The sequence below is a fragment of the Monodelphis domestica genome, chromosome 2 (assembly GCF_027887165.1).
Source record: "Monodelphis domestica isolate mMonDom1 chromosome 2, mMonDom1.pri, whole genome shotgun sequence".
NCBI lineage: Eukaryota > Metazoa > Chordata > Mammalia > Didelphimorphia > Didelphidae > Monodelphis > Monodelphis domestica.
In genome coordinates, this window is record NC_077228.1 from 304,574,340 (window position 1) to 304,594,902 (window position 20,563).

General features: G+C 34.6%; 1 protein-coding gene across 1 annotated transcript in view; it reads right to left on the reverse strand.

Moving 5' to 3' along the window:
- Positions 1 to 18,487, reverse strand: part of HMGCLL1 (3-hydroxymethyl-3-methylglutaryl-CoA lyase like 1) — a 170,022-nt gene extending 151,535 nt beyond the window's left edge. The window contains exons 1-2 of the mRNA XM_056818434.1: positions 18,390 to 18,487; positions 17,851 to 17,958 (exon numbers count right to left, since the gene is read on the reverse strand). The gene's annotated coding sequence lies outside the window, so the exon portion shown is untranslated. The remainder of the gene's footprint in view (positions 1 to 17,850; positions 17,959 to 18,389) is intronic.
- Positions 18,488 to 20,563: the final 2,076 nt, after the last annotated feature.

A 20,563-nucleotide genomic window follows, 5' to 3' on the forward strand; every position in this document is an offset into this window, starting at 1 on the left:
ATCAACTACTGGTAAAAATATTTTTGTCTAATTTTTAATATAATTTAGAGTCAGGACCTTCAAAGTTTATTTGATGAAAACACATTACTGATGACTCTCCAATCAGGAGAAAAAAATCAAATAAATTAGAAAGTATGTCCAGATAGAACTCCATTTTAGCATTCTGTTTTCATTAACCAAATCATTTCAGAGAGATTGGCTTATTTTTTTAATATTCTTGGGCTTTTGCACTTTCTGGCACAGGTATATTGGCTTTATTTTTTAATTCAAGATAAAAGAAAAGACATTGTATTAATCAAGAGGATAATTAATCAAATTAAATAATCATCATAGTACTCAGCAAAAGTTCTCCTAAGCATGACAAAAGTAGGAATGCCAGCACCCTTTTTTTCCATATGATGTGCATAAAAATCACCAACCCCTTTGAATAAAGTACTGGCCTTGAAATAATAATAATCAATTTAGTTCCTCATATTTCAATTCCTAATGAAAAGCTTTGAATTTTCAGAGGACATAGTTTGTGAAACGAAATTTTGGCTGCAGAATAGCCTGTTAATAGCTATGCAATAATAATGATAATAACCACAACTAACAAATAGAAATCCATGAACAAGTTTTAAGCCAGTTGCCTGTCCTGCATGACATCAATAATAGTAAGTCAAATGTAAGATGGCAGAGTATCACTGTCTGACTGTACTTTTGGTTCACTGCTTTAAAGAAACTCACGGAAGAAGTGATCTAATCCAGCTAAAAAAAAGAGGAGTTCAAAAGTTTAAATCCTCACATGATTTGTAAAAAGAATCAGTAACACCCATTACAATTTAGGGTATATATCAAATGCATTGCTATGTTCTAGATAGTACTGATTTAAGTACTGCCCTAAATGAATCATGAATAAATGAACAAATAAATGAAAAAGCACTTACAGACCTTACTCTGTACAAAGTACTGATTAAGTCCTTCAAAAGTTTAGCTGATACTCTTTGTCAATGTCAATAGTGGTACAAAATGAATGATAGCAACTCAAAATTTTAGAGTTTGAGAACAGCAGTCTCCTGTACAATATCATTATCAAGAATTGCAGTTCTTCGTCCTAATGCAAACACCAACAACATGGAAATAGGTTTTGATCAAGGACACATGAAATACCCAGTGAAATTGCACATCAGCTATTTAGTTTTGTGAATTTACTGCTTGTGAATCTGGGCAAATTATTTGACTTCTGTCTGTTCTAGTTTCCTTATCTGTAAAATGGGAGTAATAATAGTATCTACTTTTCAGGGTATATATCTGCATGGAAAATACTTGCCAATCCTTAAAGTATCATATAAATACTAGCTATAGTATTATTACTACTATTACTGAACTTAAATGACATGAAATTATTGGAGGATAGTTTAATGCTCTCTTGCCATCTTTTTTCTCTTAGTTTCTGATTCCCTGAAGACTGCAGTTATTCTATCATTCCTATAACAAAGGTCATTCTTCTCAGAGAAGAATAATTATTTCTCTTGGTAAAATATCCAATGATTTCCTTTTATACCAAGAGCACATTTTGTCCTTTTCCATTTAAAAACAAGCATTGTGGTACTTTTTTCCCTTTTAAATACAAATGAGTCTTACTTAATAAGGTAAAACATATTGTTTAAATTACTTAGGTATTACAGATGTTTCTCTTGGGTTAAACTGCCTTACTATGAGTAGGCCTGGCTAATTTACACCATGCCCAAAAATCAGGTGGAGCTAGAGTTTTTATAGGTCCTCATATGGAGGGCATGGCTACTGGACTTTGAAGAAATGAGTTATTCTTTCAGTATTTTCTAGAATTTTGTGAGTTTCTATCTAAAAATCAATAAATCAATCTATCTATCTAAGAGAGAGACAGAGAGAGAGAGAGAGAGGTATGGCGGGAGGGAGGAGAACCTTGGAACTTAGTGGCATACCTAGAACTTTACCTATTCATTTCCTATCGCATTCTTTTTATTCTTCTCTTCCTAGCAATTAGAATTAGGTAAATCCTAAGCACTCATCATCTTGACTAGCATATATTGGCATAGCCATGTTGGCAAACCTATGACATACATATCTGGAGCATGACAGAGGGAGCTTCTCCCTTCTCACTCTCCATGTGTTCCTTAAGGACATTTCTCATTTCACTGGCCTCTCTTCCCAGTAGCCCAATAGGAGTGCTTCCAACCTCCCCTATCTGGGGTAAGGAGAGGGGGGAGGGGTTGTTACATGCAGCATGAGGGTTGCAGTTTGGGCACTTGGTCTCTAAAAGGTTCACCATCACTGGCATAGGGTTCAGAGGAAAACTGCCAAACTTTTTGTAAAAAAAATATGGCTAAGAAAAGTCTTTCTAGTTGCCTGATTAATTATAAATTTCATAGATTCCTAGCATTATACATTAAGAGGTAGATGAATCTTTGAAGTTCTTCTGTTCAACCTCTCATTTTAGAGATGACACAATAGATTATAAATACATTACAAGACCTGTCCAATGTCAAGCAATAAATCTGTGGACCCAAGTGTAATGTGATGCAACATGAATCAATAAAAAAAAAAATGACAGTCAGGATATCAGCCCATATTGTCAGATTCCAAATATGGCACTCTTTCCACTACACAACACTGCTTCTAAAGAACATTAATACTGATGCTAGTCAATTGGAATGGAGTCTTTCAGTGCCTCAAGCACTATAATTTTTTCACAAAGCTTATTTTCATCCCTCCCTAACCTAGCACAATATTTGGAAGGAATGGAGTCAGAAATAGCTCACATAAGTAGCTACTATCCCTATATTTCTCTATACCTCACTTTAGACCACTAAGAAAAACTTCCAATATGTAGATCATTTATTTAAAACAATAAGCAAATAAGTACAATGCATATCCAGGAAACTATTTTTCGCTGAGGGGTATTTAGAACCCTAAGTCTGAATCCACGTGACTCAAAACTTGTATTGATTGATAGATCAGTTTTCCATTTAAAAAAATGTAAAACAAGACTGATTTTCAGACTTTTTTTGCCTTTTTAATATATTTAACAGAAGATTCAGTCAGAAGCACTGGATTCATAAGGTTCAGGGTCAGCCAAAACAACTAAGACATTGGTCCCATTATGCCCTGTCCTGATGAAAAAAGAAAGGCTGTGGGGATACTTCCTCAGAGTATTCACTACCACACCAACCCAGCATTGCATATCTTTTGCTGAATCTGAATGTCCTGCTTTGCTACATAATAGTTGTGTGACCTTTAGTAAATTACCTAATCTCTCTGGGACTCAGTTTGCTTTTCTGTAAAATGAGGAGGATGGATTAGATGTTCTCAAAGGTCCCTTCCAGCTGTAAATACTATGAGCTCACAGTTTCTAACAAGCTTTCACCATCATGCCAGTGACAAAAAGCCAGTATATTTGTAAGCCTTATTATTTCACTTATATTTGTTTATAAATTTCAACTTATAATTATTCTAAAGCACACCAGATATTACTAGGTGATTAATCTTAAGCTTTTGTGGTAGTTTAATTTTAACAAATATTTGGCCTTTTGCCTTGAAAGACCACCTGGGTATGTAATTTCATGAAATAAATGCACAGCTTGTCATAATTGTATTTAGTGAATTCAGCCAAATGAAAAGTTGCATCTTAGAAACTTTTCATGTTATTTCCATTTGTACTTAGCTATTCTGTCTAATTCAAAGTGAAAAAAAAAATCTGATGCTAAATATTGATAGCCTCAGTATTCAAACAAAAAGCAATAAGAGGTATACAAACTTACATATACCAGAATGCAAATATAACGAGAATAGGTAAAATCCAAAGCTGTGTGGAAATATTTTAGAAATAATAAAGCAAAAGGCAATAAGTCAACAATAAACTAATCATATTTTGTCACACTAAGATTCCATGTAATGGCTATATCTACAAATCTTAAAAATAGAAAAGAGAATTAAATTTTAAAAACAGGAAGGAGAGAAAGTGAAGGAAAGGAAGGGAGGCAAGGAGAAAGGAGGGATGGAGTGAGGAAGGAAGGAAGGAAGGAAGGAAGGAAGGAAGGAAGGAAGGAAGGAAGGAAGGAAGGAAGGAAGGAAGGAAGGAAGGAAGGAAGGAAGGAAGGAAGGAAGGAAGGAAGGATATCAAGGGAACGTAAAGGTAGAAAAGTATTGCAATGGTCTAGATGATATATAATGAGTGGCTGATCTAAGATGGTAGTAGTGGTGAGAATAAAGACAGGAGAATGGCTAAAATGGTACTATGGTTTGTAAATGCAGAACAATAGAATTTTACAACTGATTAGATGCAGGAAAGTAAAGAAAAGAAACAAGAATCAGAATCAGAGAACTCTAAGGTCCTAAATTGAAGACTCTTCATTGCCATTCATTTCCCCTTCCCTCCCTTCCTTTCTTTTCCATTCACCATTTATTCCACTAAAACTCCCAGTTCACATGAACTGGCCTCTAATCAGTTCTCTCTCATCTTGTATTGTGAAAGTAATCTTTGGAACCAAGTGCAACATTGTTTTATCACTACTGAACTTGATTTTATTAGATTAAGGTCACTACTCTAGCCTGTAAAAATCTATTTGGATGCTGATTCACCTACTGTATTATCTATTTTTTTTATGCTCTGCAAATCTGATGAACATAAGCCATTTATATCTTTTCTTTTAAATTTCCAGGAGGATAGCAGTGTCATCAATTCAATTTAATAAACATTAATAAGCTGTATGCAAGTCACGACCAAGACCAAGTATGAAATGATGTAATGATGGAAATCAAATGACCAACAATTTATTGGAAAGCAATGAGGTCTGAACTCTTACAAATGTAATTCATAGCTAAAAATAAGTGCAATCACGTGGTCTAGAAATTTTCTGAGAGATATGAGAAGGCAAAGATTAATTACAACTAGACATATAAGAAGGCTTTATGAAGAAGGTGGTACCCAAATTGGACCTTAAAGTAAAACATTTCAACAGGTGACTAAAGATGGAAAATGCCCTATTCAAATAAATAAGTCAAGAAAATAGAATAAAGGTCAAGATGGCAGCTTAGAGATTAAGACCTGCAGAAACCCTTCCTCACTGATCAAAAACACAATGCTGTAAGGGAACAGAAAATCAAACCTAACAACAGGACAGAGCTAGGGAACCCTCATCCTGGACCCAATGTAAAAGGCATGCCCCAAAACACTCTGAATTCTATAACACAAGGGTTTAAGGGGAAGGAAGATGGAAGGTCCCAGGACCCCTCCCCCACTGACAGTGCTGAGCCTCCAGAGGTGGCTGGAATATCTGGTCAGGCAAGGGCACTAATTTGGAGGGAGTAAGTTGCTGGCACTGATGTGCTTGGCTCAAGTGTAGAACACAGGCAGCTTAGAGGCAGCTGGAGGAGAAGCACAGAGCAGGCAACCTAGTCATAACAAAGACACTCCATCTTGCCCCCCTCCCTCAAGGTTTTTGCTGTAGGGCACAACCATCTTTGCAGATTAACTCTGCCCTGGCTCAATATCATCAATATGACAGATAAGAAGCCTTCAGAGGGAAGAGAAACTCAAGCTTCAACACCCCTCCCCAACAGACTGATCTGAGAGCCTTGCTGACTAAGCTCCAAGGACAAAGACTTCAAAAAACTACAGTCAACAACCTTTATAATAGGTCAGGAAGTTCAGGCTCCTCCTTCTCAGCTTCTATTGTCAACTGGGGAATATCTAAATGACCTGAGCAATCAGCAGAATATAGAAGAAGCAAAATTAGGACAGAATAGTCCAAACCCAGAGATCCAGAACACAATGAGAGAAGCAAGACTACAGGCAACTGGGGAGGGGGGGGGGAATATGAGCAAACAACAAAAAAGAAAAAAAAATTACAATCAACAGTGTCTATCCAGGCAATGAACAAAGAGCAAATGGAACAGAAGAAGATCAAGGAACACCAAACAAAAACACAGAAACTCCAGCGATTTGGACACAGGCTCAAAATATGATTTAAAAAACAATTAATATAGGATGAAGAAAAGGCTGGGAAAAGAACTTAAAAAGCAAATTAAATCATCTGGAAACAGAAAATAGTGTCTTGAAAGCCAAAATTAATCACATTGAAAATGAGGCAAAGGAGATCAAAGATGAAGCAAAGATAAAAGTTGACCTCCAAAGAAAATCAGACCACAAGGAAAAGGATGACCAAAAAGCCAGGGATGAAATTCAGTCTTTAAAAACGAGAATCCAACAGCTATAAGCAAACAACATCACAAGGCATCAGGAAACTATAAAACAAAATCAAAAGAATGAAAAAATTGAGGAAAATATGAAACACCTCATCCACAAAATGGAAGATCAAGAAAATAATTCCTGGAGAGACAACTTAAGGCTCATTGGACTACTGGAAGATCATGACAAAAGAAAAAGCCTGGACATCATTCTACAGGAAATTATCCAAGAAAACTGCCCTGACATTTTAGAGTAAGAGGAAAAAAGTGGAGATTGAAAGAATCCACAGATCACCTCCTATACTTAACCCTTAATTGACAACATCCAGGAATGTTAAGGCCAAATTTAAAAAGCACCAGACCAAGGAAAAAATATTACAAGCTGCTAAGAAGAAGGCATTCAGATACCATGGAACCACAGTTAGGATAACACAGGATCCAGTTGTATCTACACTGAAGGACTGAAAGACATGGAATATGATATTCCAGAAAGCAAGGGAACTAGGTCTACAACCAAGAATCAACTACACATCAAAACTTACTGTATTCCTGCAGAGAAAAGTATGGTCATTTAATAAAATAGAAGACTTCCAAGCATAAATAAAGAAAAGACCAGACTTGAACATAAAATTTGATGCCCAAACACAGAACTCAAGAGAATCACCAAAAGTTAATCTCTAACTTTAACTTTAACTTTCAATTTTATTAATTTCTCTTTTGATTAAAGTTAAAGTTAGAGAACTATTGATTTAATAAATAAGAATAGAAGCTGGTACTTTGAAAAAACAAATAAAATAAAAGTACTGGTCAATCTAATTAAAAAGAGGAAAGAAGAAAGCCAAATTAAAACTATTCAAGATAAAAAGGGAGACCTCACCTCTAAGGGAGAGGAAATTAAGACAATCATTAAAAACTATTATGCCCAATTATATTGCAATAAATATGGCAATCTAGATGATATGCATAAATATTTATAAAAAAATAAATTGCCGAGATTGACAGAAGAAGAAATAGAATAGCTAAATAACTCCATACCAGTAAAAGAAGTTGAACATGCCAACAAAGAACTCCCTAAGAAAAATCCACAGGACCAGATGGATTCAAAGCTGAATTCTATCAAACATTCAAAGAACAACTAATCCCAATACTTTACAAACTATTTGACAAAATAAGCAAAGAAGGAGTTCTACCAAATTCCTTCTGATACAAATATAGTACTGATTCCAAAGCCAGGCAGGTCAAAAACAGATAAAGAAAACTATTGAACAATCTCCCTAATGAAGATAGGTGCAAAAATCTTAAATAGAATACTAGCCAAAAGACTCCAGCAAGTGATCATGAGGGTTAATCATTATGATCAGATGGTATTTATACCAGGAATGAAAGGATGGTTCAGTATTAGGAAAACCATCCACCTAATTCACCATATCAACAAGCAAACCAACAGAAATCACATGATTATCTTAATGGATGCAGAAAAAGTCTTTGACAAAATACAACACTCATTCCTATTGAAAACACTAGAAAGTATAGAAATAGAAGGGCCTTTCCCAAAAATAATAAACAGGATATATCTAAAACCATCAGCAAACATCATCTGCAATGGGGATAAACTAGAAGCATTCCCAATTATAGGGATCCATTCAGTGGCCCCTCTGAGGATCCAAGGTCCCTCTGCCAAGATGTGATGTCAAGGTCAGAATAAGGAGATGAGACACACAGTGCATTCAACCCACATATGTAGGCATCACACACAGTATTCTTCCATAGTATTGTAGTTTGTTTATTATGTAGGTTTTCACATACATACACACAATCAATTCTCTATGTATTTAACATTCTACAATTTGATTAGATATTATCGAATCACCTAAACAACACTCTTGTGATGTTACTACAACAAAGAATTCGGTGATCATTTACTAGGTTTATACAACACTCTGTGATATATATGATTAATGTGAATAAAGTCATTTGTAGGTTAGTACCCCTTGACCTGCTAAGAGGATTATGGTGCTTTTGGTCAGCTTTCACTATCCATCAAAATTGCTTGGGAGATGAACAAAACATCTTCGCATCTAGGTGTGAGGACTTAAAGCAGACCAGTTCTGGGGTTTTCCTCAATTTACAAGTTCCGTTTTTCTTGTGTTACTTTGAAGTGCCTAGCAATGCTGCTTGGCTTCTGTTCCAACAAATTCATTGGAGTGTGGTAACTGTAAAAAAAAATTCATTATAGTACTCAAGCTTTTGGACAGGGTTTATTATAGGGCCTTGGAGCATGTCTTGTGCTTGAGAAAAGAGGGGTCATAGGCAGTAATTTGGGGGTTTTAATTCTGTAACTGCAATCTTTTTGGGGTAATAACCTAGGTGGCTTAACGTAGGTTATATATTTATTAATCCTTTAAGTATTTGCTCTCATATTATTTCTCCTGTATTGGGGGGGGGGGGAGAACAATAACCATAAAAAGTCCATTAGTGGGGAAAATTTGGGGAGAGAAGTCACAGAGGGGGTTCAACAAGGGGCATTCATTCTGTGGTCTGCTTTGCAGAACTTTCTTGGACCGTGACCTTGTCAACCGGTCGGGGTATGATGGCCTCCAGCATCCAATAAGACCAGGAGTGAAACAAGGATGCCCATTATCACCTCTATTATTTAACATTGTACTAGAAACACTAACAGTAGCAAATAGAGAAGAAAAAGAAATTGAAGGTATTAAAACAGGCAATGAAGAGACCAACCTATCACTCTTTGCAGATGATATGATGGTTTACTTAAGGAATCCTAGAGAATCAACCAAAAAGTTACTAGAAATAATCAACAACTTTAGCAATGTTGCAGGATACAAAATAAACCCGCGTAAGTCATCAGCATTTCTATATATCTCCAACCCAGTTCAGCATCAAGAATTAGAAAGAGAAATTCCATTTAAAATCATCCTAGACAATATAAAATACTTAGGAATACATCTGACAAGACAAACACAGTAACTATATGAACACAACTACAAAATACTTTCCACAAAATTAAAACTAGGTCTAAATAATTGGAAAAACATTAATTACTCATACTTAGGATGAGCTAACATAATAAAAATGACAATCCTACTCAGACTTATTTACTTATTTAGCACCATACCCATCAAACTACCAAAAAAACTTTTTTACTGAATTAGAAAAAACAATAACAAAATACTTTTGGAAAAACAAAAGGTCAAGGATCTACAGAGAAATAATGAAAAAAAATGTGAAAGGAGGCCTTGCAGTACCAGATCTGAAACTATACTATAAATCAGTGGTCATCAAAACAATATGGTCCTGGCTAGGACACAGAAAAGAAGATCAGTGGAATAGACTTGGGGTAAGTGACCTCAGCAAGACAGTCTATGATAAACCCAAACATCCCAGCTTAATAATTGAGAGAAGCTGGAGACAACTGGGGTGGTGGGAGTGGGAGTGAATGAGAATTTGCATACACTAGTAGAAGTAACTACTGAACTGTGTTAAAGATTTGGGAGGCTGAATGATTGGTAAGATCATTGTTGAGTCATGTTTAACTCCGTGATCCCATTTAAAATTTTTTTGGTAAAGATAGAGTAGTTCGTCATTTTCTTTTTCAGCTCATTTTACGGATGGGAAACTGAGGCAAACAGGTTTAAGTAATTTTCTCAAGGTCACACTGCTAGAGTATAAGGCCAGATTTGAACTCATATCTTCCTGGCACTCCAGGTCCAATGCTCTATTCACTTTACCCGGGGGGAAATCAAAGGATCATAAAATTCAACCTAAAAAAGACCTGAGAGATCAATGAGTCCAAAATACTCATTTTACTGATGAGGAATTGAATATACTGAGCAGTAAAATGCTTTGTCCAGGGTCACAGAGCTAAATTTGTGAAATAAGATTTGAACTCATGTCCTTCTGATTCAGTTTAGTGCCATCCTCTAAAGCAGAGATTTCAAACATATGGTCTGCAACACTCCCACTAACTACAGCAAGAGCCATATTAAAATGTAAGTGGGAAATACAGAAAAAATAAAAATATAAAAAACATAGATAACATTACATTTTAAAACTAAGTCAATATGCTACCCTCTGTGATCCTTATGAATAGATTAGTGCCCACGTTTCTATCTGAGTTTGACACCACTGCTCTCAACCACACATCTCCATGTTAGTGGAGACACTAGCAGAAATAGAGAAGGCAAAGTTTATTTTGTAGTTAACAAATGGTAAGGAGACCATTTGTAAAATGTTTGTTCTAGAGCCTAGAATTTAAATTGTACCACTGATGGAAGAATAAAATCTTTTTAACAATATTTCTAGATTCTGGCTATTAATAGCAAAAATACAATTCTGAAGCTTCTGTACCAAAAGTCCAACTTTATCACTAGCACTTTTTTCTATTATCAAAGATAAGTGAATTAATCCTCACAATCCCCCCAATAAAGTGTATAAATTCTTATGATTCAGAACAAAAAGGAAAGAATCCCTTCTTGTTACTCTTATTCTTAGACATAATGGAAGAGTGATTTATTTCTTAGTAGTTTTTGGCAGTTTACTTTCTGCTTCTTTCTTTGCACAGTTTTTTTTTTTTTAATACAATTAGTGAGCAAAATGCAGTCACTGATCTGTTCCAATTGTGAAGGGAACATTTTCAGATAGACCCATTTTAATTAAATGAGGTTTTATAGAAAGAGAAAAGAAAAGATACAGCACAGTCAATTTAGACTTTTGTTTTTGCCAAGGATTAAGCAATTACCAAGCTATTTAAATTTTGAACTTATATTTAGTTATGCTTTAAGAAGAGATGTGATGGAATAAACACTCGATTACAAGTTGGGACACCTGGGATCTCCTTTTGTCTTAGCCACTCTCTAATTTATTTACTGTACCTCAATTTGGGTAAGTCACATAACTACTTTGTGTTCCAATTCCTCACCTATAAAATGGGAATGATAATTCAGGTTATTATAACTCAACTCAGGGGCACCCAGATGGTAAAGTGCATAGAGTGCCAAACCTGAAGTCAGGAAGATTCATCTTTTAGAGTTCAAATCTGGCCTCGGACACTTACTAGTTGTGGGACCCTAGGCAAGACGCTTAACTGGGTTTAGCTCAAGTCCTCATCTGTAAAAGAAACTGGAGAAGGAAATGGCAAGTCACTCTAATATCTTTGCCAAGAAATTCCCAAATGGCATCAAAAAGTATAGGACAATATCCAGAGAAAGAACTGTGGGAGTAGAAACACAGAAGAAAAAAACTGCTTGACCACATGGGTTAATGGGGATATGATTGGGGATATAGACTCTAAGTGATCACCCTAGTGCAAACATCAACAATATGGAAATAGGTCTTGATAAATGACACATGTAAAACCAAATGGAATTGTGCATTGGCTATGGGAGGGAGGTGAGGAGGGAAGAGAAAGAACATAAAACATAAAACCATAGGAAAATTTTCTTAATCAATTAAATAAAATAATTTTTTAAAAAAGAAAAAGCGTAGGACATAACTGAAATGATTGAACAGCAATAACATCCAACTCAGAGGAATATTGAAAGGCTGAAAGTGCTACATGAGAACAATATTTTTTAACTTAAATTATTTATTTATTTAGTTGCTTATTACCCTAAAATAACGAGTAAATCCTCCCCCCCCCATTAGAGAAGGCATGAATTAACAAAATAATATATGTGTATGTAAAACTATATCTTATTTATTTGGTTTTTATCAGTTCTTTCTCTGGAGATGACATATAGAAGTCATTCTTCAAACAATATTTCTGTTGCTATATATAATGTTCTCAGGGTTCTGCTGGTTTTCATAATTTCATGTAGGTCTTTTCATGTTTTTCCAAAATCAACCTGCTTATAATTTCTTACATCACAGTAGTTTTCCATCACACTCATATGCCACAACTTGTTTAGCCATTCAACTGATTAAGATTCCTCCAATTTCTGATTATATTTTGCCACCACAATGAGAATTGGCATAAATCTTTTTAGAACATAGAGGAACTTTTCCTTTTTTGGTGATCACCATAGGAAACAAAACTAATAGTAGTATTGCTGAGTCAAAAGGTATAAACAGTTTTATAACTCTTTGATCACAATTTCAAATTGCACTCTAAAATGATTGGATCAGCTCATAGTTCTACCAACAGTATGTTACTGTCCCCATTCTTCCACACCCCTTCAACATTTGTCAATTTCCCCTTTTGTTATTTTGGCCAATTATCTGATAGGTATGAGATGATAAGTTTTGTTTTGATTTGCATTTCTTAAATCAATAATGTTTTAGTGCAGTTTTATATAGTTACATATAGCTTTAATTTTTTAATCCAAAAACTGTATTTATATGTCTTGGCCATTATTCAAGTGGGGCGGGTCTTAGTATTTTAAAAGCAAAAACTCATTTTTAAACTGGTTTACTAATTGAAAAAATTAACTAAACTTTGCTACACTTAATAAAAAACATTTTATTATTATATTTTAAAGCATGTAAGCAATCTGGTAAATTGATGTAATTAATGGAATCCTATTATACAAAAACTCTTTGAGAAATTCAAAGAAATAAAGGAAGAGGTGTACAATTTGATATAAAAAAAAAACAGAGAAATCAGAACAGGAACAATACATAGACAACAATAATGTAAATGAAAACAAAACTTATTCACATTAAATAAAATCATCAACCTCAACCTTAGAGTATGGATGATAAAACATATTGTCCTCCTCTAGGTAGAGAAGTAAAATTCTTTGTTTTTAGATTATACACAGTGACAAATAAATGTGTTGACTTTGTTGATCAGTTTTATTTAATTTTTTTCTTTGACTCGAGGAAAGATCCTATAGGTGAGAATATATTAAGAAATGAATAAAAATTCATCAACTGACTTTTAAAATGATTTGTGTAATATTTAATATTGTTGAACTAAAATTATTCTTTTATTCCTATAACTATGTTGTTGTTCTTCAGGCATTTCAACTGACACTTTGTGATCCCATTTATGGTTTTCTTGGCAGATACTGGAATACTTTGTAATTTCCTTCTCTGGCTCATTTTACAGATGAGGAAACAAAGGCAAACAGGGTTTTGTAACTTGCCCAGGGATACAAAGTTCATGATCTGAGACCATATTTGAACTCAGATCCTCCTAACTCCAGTTCTCCAGTTCTATCTACTATGCCTCCTATAACTATGGTTTATTACTATTCTAATTAGAATGATTATTGTTCTTTCCAGCTAAACTGGGGTCAGTTTTTGAACCTATTCTGCCTAATACTTCAAATAGTACTTGAAAAAATACTTTTTTTTCTTTTTTCTTCAGTTGTAAAACACATGCACTTTTTGGTGGCAGGCATTTTATCATTGTTGGCTATTTGGATTATAGGTGCGGGATCCTGTTTTATATGGCACCTTGCTACTGTGGAATTTTTTTTTTCTTTTGGCTGTTTTCAGTAAGAAATTCTTTGCCAAGCAAAACAGTAGGAGGGAAACTATAAAAGAGCTTGAAAATACTAAAAAAAGAAATAAGTGAACAAGCAGTGATCTAAACATAACTGGGAGTACTATTCCCATGACCTATGGCCAAGAAGGGGAAAAAAATGAAAAGAAAATGTACATAATCAAGAAGGGATTCCATTTCAGAACCATAGCCCTTTTTCTTTAAATGGTGTAGCATTCACTGAAATAGTTTGTAAGCGGTTAGGCTAAAACAAAATATTCTAACCCTAGTTTCAGATAAGATTCCTCAAAATCAGGCAAATCTGATTTAAATTTCCTTCTGAATAGAATTTATAAATGAAAGGAAAACTATACAGTGTAGTTTTAATTTAAAAAAATCATGTTATGAACCATCTTTGCTTGCTGCAGGTTTTGCAGCTTGCTATAAAAGAATAAAATAAGGAAAGTTATATGGTGATATAAGCAGCAAAAAAATCTGCTCAAAGCAGGCAGAGTAAATGAGCTCTGATAATATACACAATTATAAAATCAAACTGCAAACACAGTTGGAAATTTAAAGGTAATACTCCTTTAAAAATTAATTATATGCCATCTTTGAGCCAGGCATATCATTCACCATTCAATGATTTATTTAAGCCACAAATAGTTTGCAGTGCTTAAACTTGGATTAGTACTAAAGATGAAATACAATAATACAAAATCTCTTGTAGTTGGCATAAAAATTGTTCAGTTTTACAAATCAAATAATTTAAACAAATCAGCCTGGACATGATTTTAAATTCTTTTACTCCCTCTCCCAATAACCTAATTTGGGGAAGGAAAAGACCTCTCTCAGATGAGATGTCATTACCTTTTTGAGGACGGAACTTTATCAGTAGCTATATGGGGAAACAGGTCATTTATTTGATGTTACCCTGATGCCCTAGAAGAGTTCATTCATCTCACAAGGGTAAACAACTTACTATAATCATAAGATCTAGTCTGACATCGTTTATATCTCCTGACATTTATATCACATCTCTCTATTCAGCTCAGAATATATTAGAATCATTTCCCCATTTTTCCTCAAAGAGGCTCCACTTTCCCTTTCCATTCATACAGATGTTTTTGTTAGCAAGGGATTGTTGAAGAGACTATCTATTCTGTACTTAAAATGCTTTTTGGCTCCATTCTTCTAAATGTCATGAAGTAAGTGCTAAAGTTGGCCTAATGGCCAAGCAGATTTGGCCTAAAGGGGTAAAACCAGACTACCCCCTCCCCATCAGAGGGCAATCATTTATTTGTCTGGATTTCTGTGAAGTAATTGATGCCTGGGTGACTTTTGAGGGGCCAAGGGAAAGAGAACAATGGGCTTCCTTTCCTGACTATTTCCCACAGTGATCTGGTATCATGTCCACCAAATTATGGAGCAGCTAGATGTGGTGGTGGATAGTGTCGGGCCTGGAGACAGGAAAGCTCATCTTTGGAAGTAGAAATCTGGCCTCAGACCCTTACTAGTGGTGTGATCCTGGGCAAGTCACTTAACCCTGCTGACTTCAGAGTTTCCTCATCTATAAAATAAGCTAGAAAAAGAAAATGGCAAAGTACTCTAGTATCTCTGCCAAGAAAACCCCAAATGAGGACACAAAGAATTGGACATGACTGAAATGACTAAACAAAAACAAACCACTTGGCTCTCTTTAGGGGCAATCAAACTAACATTAAGAGAAGGCAGCATGGAGAAGTGGGGGAAAAAAGCAAACGACCATGGATTTGTTCTGCAGTGCAAAAAATACTGAATTTGAAGTCAGAAAACCCAAATCCAAATCCTGATTTGTCACTAATTGGGCTATATGGCAGACAGACATTGTGGTAGACCTTGTGGATACTAAGAGAAAAATAAAATAAAACCCTTAAATTAGAACTTTTATAACCTAACAGAGAAGATAAATATGCTTATTTATAAGTATATTCAAAATAGATAAAACATAAATAAAATGAGATTCATGAGGGTAGAGTCACTATTAATTGAGGGGAACAAGAAAACCTTATGGAGAAGAAGGTGACACTTGATTTAAACTAAGGATCCTAGGAAGTAAGAAATGAAAAATTCCAAGTGTCATGCAAAGTAAAGACATGGAGATGGGATGTCCTATATGAAGAAAAGTAAATCTGGCTGAACCCACAGCATCTACAAAGGGGAGCAATATACAATTAAGTTGGAAAGGTAAGTTGGGCCAGGGTGCAAAGACCTTTAAAGGCCAAATGGAATAGTTTTCTTGAATCCTAAAGGTTATCATCTCTTCAAGCCCTTGTAATTTATTGAGTTGGAGAGCAACATGGTCAGGCATGCCCTTTAAGGAAATTACTTTGGCAGGTATATGACAAATAAATTGGAAAAGGGATTGATATGAAGCAGAAGACCAATTAGGAGGCTGTTATAATGAAGCTTTACTTCAAAAATAATGAAATTTACTCAGAACTACATTGAGCTCATGTAAAATGAAGTGATAGTTATAAATCTTAGAATGGGAAGAATCAGTCACCAAGAAAACAAAGCTAGAAATGCTCGAAAAGTCTGATGATTTTTTATGACTTCCAGTTTTGTACCAAGATTTTATGTATTTCACCTATATAGGGATATGCCACCTATGTGATAGTTCTCTGTTTGGAGAAAGATGTGTCATCCTTTAAAGCAATAGTAATTGTTTTTTTTTACCTGAAGAAACAGATGAAAATACCAAAGCAACTACAAAAGAAGAAATCCCTACCTAATTATTTATGAAGGATCTGTGTGGTAGGTCCAGGCCATTCATCATCATTTCCATTAAGAAGATTAGGAAGCTAAACCAGAAAACTGATTTCTGCCATGTCACTCATTAACTTGAAAGTTAAATACTCACATTTTCAGCAGATAATAAGCAATCTCATAATTGCTACCTGAGAGTTCTATCCACCATGAGAGTACAATGAACAGGAAATATCTCACTACTTACTGCCAAATGTTTATTTAGGTCTGCTATAGTCTCAGGTTACTTGAAGTACTGAATTAAATCTTCAAATGACACAGAATTGCAAATGATAGTAAATATAGTAGATAACAGAAAAGAACATGTAAAAAGTGATCTTGACAGTCTATAAGGATAGGCTGAAATTGATATGATGAAATGTAATGGGATGAAGGCTTGAATTATGGAGGGAGTAGGCTCTTTGGTTAAAAAGTCCTGGGAGACAAAAAGACATGAGTTTTAAGTCCCACTTTTGATACATATGTATACTGGATATGTAATCCTAAGAAAACTAACTTCTCAGTGATGACCCAAATGATAATTCAGACTAGAGAGAGCACGTGAAGGATTTTCATTGGTAGAGTCCCTTGACGAATTTTCTCTTACACCAATGAAACCACAAGTCTGGTCATTAAAAAATAAAAATAAAAGTCCTGGAGCTGAATTTAAAATGTCAACTACCAAAATGAAGAAGCCAAAAATAGAAAGCACGAGTTGATTAATTTTACTTTAGTTGCCAATCAGTACAACAGTTGAGATGGATTTGGAGTAAAAAAGAAGTTGGTAAAAATTCTGCCTCAGGCCCCTACTAATTGTGGGACTACAAGCAAGTTACTGAACCTTCCAACCTCAGTTTCCTTATCTATAAAGTTGGAAATAGAATAATTCCTCCAGTACAGGGTTATTATCAGATGGCATCCATTAGCTATTTTGCAAAACAACCTAGAACTTTCATGAATGACAACTGTAATGACTTGGAAAGAAAATGAACATGAAAAATGTATAGTTGAAAATCTGTTACCCTAAAAAAAGAACTACATTTCCAGGAGTCCACTGACTTCCTGTCATTGCATACTTCCTGTATATAGGGGTTATTAGGTGGGGATGTGGAAAGTCCCACCTCTTTACTTCCTGTCCCGAGCTTGGTGGTGGTAAGGCAAGGGTTTGAACTGGCTGATCAGCAATTGGCACATGGTCTTTATTTTGTATGCTCTTTATTCCTTGATTCCTAATGATCATTTAATAAACCTCTAAAATATAATATTTTTATTACTGAGATTTAATTTTGAATTTTATAAAATATACCAATTATATTACTTTCTGACTAATATATTCTTTTCTGGCTTTTCAATAATTATCTGATGAATTTGCTCAAAAACATAAGAACTAAATTCTATAATTTACCTACCTGAGGAACCCATTTGGAAGATACAAAGCTGGTCACCTCTATTACAGATAAGCCTGTTTTGGAAAGCTGATTGATAAACTCAATTTTGATATCTGTGGGTACAATGACCTTGAAAAAGGAAAAATATAAATATTAATATACTGAGACATAGTTTGCAAGAAGAAAAATAAAATCATTAAAAAGGCAATAAATGTGCAAAATGAAATAAAAGATGCAAAGTATTTTGTCATCTTAAGGCATTATATAAATTGTGGCTCTTAACATTATTAAAGGAATTATGGAAATATTTATTAAGGATTTATATTTATATACTTGTAACTTTACATGCCTCCCTTCAAAAGAATGTAAGCTCCTTGAGGGGAGGGATAGTTTTGTTTTTTCCTCTGGTATCACCATGACCTAACAGTATTTGTCATGAGGTATTATTAAAAATTTGTTGATAGACAAATGATGTTATAAAATACTACTATGAATAATTTTAAAAATATAAACATTTTCAATTAATATTTAACATAAATATTGCAAATATATTCATTTACCTTTTCATTTTGTAAGCCATCCCTCGGTCCAACTTCTACTATCTTAACATATTCAGGAAATCCCGATAATTGTGTCACCTAAAATATTTCAAAAAATCATGAGAAAAAAGATATCTTTTATATTGTTACAATTACTCAATTAAATTTAAAGAATCACAATGATTTAAAGGCTGAAAAGACCTCAGATATCATGTTGTCCAACTACATCTGAATTAAAATTGCTTTTATAACAGATATAACAAGGGGTTTAGTATATTCAAATTCAACAAGTATTTACTGTGTAGTTTTTGCCTGGCACCATTCAAAGTGATGCCAGGAAACAAAAACACACATAAAATAATCCCAACCCTCAAGGAGCTCACATTCTACTGGAAAGATAAAATATATGCAAAGATATACAAATAAAAGGTAATTAGAGGAAAAGGGGAGACAGAATTTTAGAAACATCAGGAAAAGATTCACAGAAGAGAAAGAACTGAATTGAATGAACCTAGTGCTTAACAGTGCCTCACATAAAGTAGACCCTTAATAAATGCTAATTAACTTAGCAGATAAAACTCTGAAAGGAAAGAGTGAGCAATGATGGAAGAAAGATTATATAACTTCTAGAGACCAAAATAGAATGCAGATATTTTTGTTATTACGTCATATCCAACACTTTATGAAGATACTGGAGTGCTTTGCCATTTCCTTTTCCAGATCACTTTACAGATGAGGAATCTGAGGTCAAGAGGGCTAACTGACTTCCCCATGGTTATATGGCCACTAAGTATCTGAGGTCAGGTATAAACTCCTAAAGATGGGTCTTCCTGATACCAGGAGTGATACTCTATCACACTGAGTAATCTAACTACCCAATGTAGACTAAGGAATAGCCATTAATTTTTAAAGATTTTTAAATTACTATAGGAAGGTTCTGTCTCTCTTATTTGTGGATCCACAACAAAATAGGGTCTAGGTCAGCCTAAGGAGCTACTTTATGAATTATCTTGATTTTTGAAAGTTTTTGAATTCCTGAGTTGGGTACTAACTACCTAGAAAGAGAGAATTTCCTTAAAAATACATTTTAGAGGAAAAGAGGAATACCAAAGGGAAGATGATAAAGTACGGTAACCAAATTTATGAGATGAAAGGGGACGAAATATGGAGTTTCAACCCTCCATATTAATTGCTATAAATTGTCCAAATAGTATAGGTCTGAGATTAATGAAAAAGATCTAATTTGTAGTTCTATAAAGGGTCTTTACCTTCTGGGGCAGAACAGTGACTGTAATGTGTTATTTAAATGTTCTATAATTCCTATATTTATTCATGTGCACTTTTGAGTCCTTTCTATATTTTCTGTGATGAAGAAATGTCATTGTATATGAGATGTCCATATTGAACACTGGGTGCTTTTGTAGGAAGGTATCCAATCACCCACTTTGAAGGAAATACTACCTATGAGACACATCTAAGCTTTGTTTCAGAAATTTTGCCAGAACCTTACTCCAGGGTATAGGCAAAGGCAAAGAGAGAAGTTAGCCTCTTTGGGGGTCAACCGTCTCCCTAAATGAACCCACGTCTGTATGAATACAGAATCCCTCAGGATCAGCCCCATGGCGACAGGATATACTAAGGTTTTGTAATTGTGAGAACATTTCTATATGAAATATTTTCTTAATCATAACTTCCTTTAAATATTAAACTTGAAACCAGATTGTAGTTTGTTTGAGGACATGGACTCTGTTCTCTGTTTCCTTTCTATTCCCCCATAGCACCCTGGAAGTCAACCAACCAGTATCTGAGTGCCTGCTATTTGTAATACACTGTGTTAGCAGCTGTGGAGAATAGAAAAGAAAAATGAGGATCCCAGTCCCCTATATCAGTTTGGAGAGACTTAGCTTTATGTAGAAGTTTAGTAGGTGTTAATACCAAATGCATTAGGTTTCTGATTATGGGTGCATCTTACCTCACACAATGGAAGGCAATTAGATCTAAACACTTCATGGTGGAAAACAAAGAGGAGAGTGAAAGACAGAGGGTCAAATGGATCACTATCATTTGAAAAATAATTATAAACATTATGAGGTTATTATAAAATAATTATAAAACACAGGGGATCCAATACTGTGGGAGGTACATAGATTCAGGTACCTAAGATTCAGGTCAGAGATGTTCTTCTATCCTGACAC